We start from the raw sequence: 1,368 nt of genomic DNA, 5'->3' as shown, positions 1-1,368 counted from the left end.
GCTTTTGTATAGTCAATAAAACATAAATAGACATCTTACTGACATTCTCTGTTTTCAGCCAAGACCCATCTGGCTTCAGTAATGTTATCTCTGGTACCACAATCTCTTCTAAATCCAGCTTGAATTTCTGGAAGTTCTATGTCAATGTACTATTCAAATGAGATTAGTGATACTGTTTGATCATTTCCACATTCTGTTGGATCATCTTTTTTGAGAATAGGAACAGACATGGCTCTCTTCCAGTCAGCTATCTCCGAAATTTCTTGGCATAGACTGATGGATATGTTCTGGGCTGTATTTGCTCGTCAAAACATGTCAACTGAGGGTTATTACTGAAGGAAAAGGTCCTGATACCTGGCCACTCAAGATGTATGACTTTGCAGAGGACCGGACCACAGAATTTAAGGAGGCCTTCGAGCTGTTTGACAGAACAGGTGGTGGAGAGATCCTGTACAGCCAGACTGGGGATGTAAGGAAGGCCCTGGGCCAGAACTGCACCAACACCGAGGTGCTCAAGGTCCTAGGATACCCTAAGAGTGATTAAATGAATGTGAAGATCCTTCCTGTCCACGCTGCAGAGTGTGCCTAAAAACAAGGACCAGGGCACCTGTGAGGACTATGTTGAAGGCCTTTGGGTGATTGACATGGAAGGGAATGACACTCTCAAGGGTGCTAAAATAGGGCATGTCCTTGTCACACTGGATGAGAAGATGACAGAGGAAGAAGTAGAGATGCTGGTGGCAGGGCAGGAGGACAGCAATGGTTGTATCCACTATCAGAGCTCATCTTTCAGGTGCCGAACAGCCCTTCCTGTGTCCCCAGAGCCCCGTGCCTTCTCCTGTGTGAGACTGTATGTAGCCCTGAAAGCCTCCTCGGCAGGCACAGTTCCTTTCTCATCTCGTATCTCTTGAACAATGCTTGCCAGCAGCACTCACCAAATAAATGTGCTTTCTCTGCCCAGAAAAAACCAAAACAAAACACCAGAACCATGTCAAGTGGTATCCCACTAATTCCTGGGGCCTCATTCTTTGCAAATGCTTTCAGTTCAGCTTGAACATCTTCCTCCATTATCATTGATTGTTGATTAGATGCTACTTCCTGAAACAGCTTTGTGGCATTCTTTTCGGTACAGTTATTCTGTGTATTCCCTCCGTCTTCTTTTAACACTTCCTGGATCATTTAACAATTTGCCAGTTTGTGATATTGAAGAAGTAAATTGCATGTTGCTGCTTGTTGTTTTGTTTGTTTTACAGAGGTTTTGGATTTCCAGTCATTCATTGTTGCACTTTTCTCCCCACCCACCCCACCCCCACCCCCAGTTCACTCTTCTCCTTGAAAAGCAAAAGAAAAACTCCTTCACTGGTATAC

General features: G+C 44.5%; 1 pseudogene; it reads left to right on the top strand.

Annotated features, from left to right (window-relative positions):
* The first annotated feature begins 367 nt into the window (after nt 1-367).
* On the top strand, nt 368-911 carry LOC102851314 (annotated as a pseudogene).
* The last annotated feature ends 457 nt before the right edge of the window (nt 912-1,368 follow it).

Source organism: Elephantulus edwardii, unplaced genomic scaffold (genome assembly GCF_000299155.1).
Source record: "Elephantulus edwardii isolate Elephantulus edwardi_28Jun2011 unplaced genomic scaffold, EleEdw1.0 scaffold00004, whole genome shotgun sequence".
Classification (NCBI taxonomy): Eukaryota; Metazoa; Chordata; class Mammalia; order Macroscelidea; family Macroscelididae; genus Elephantulus; species Elephantulus edwardii.
This window is presented reverse-complemented; position numbering and strand designations above follow the sequence as displayed.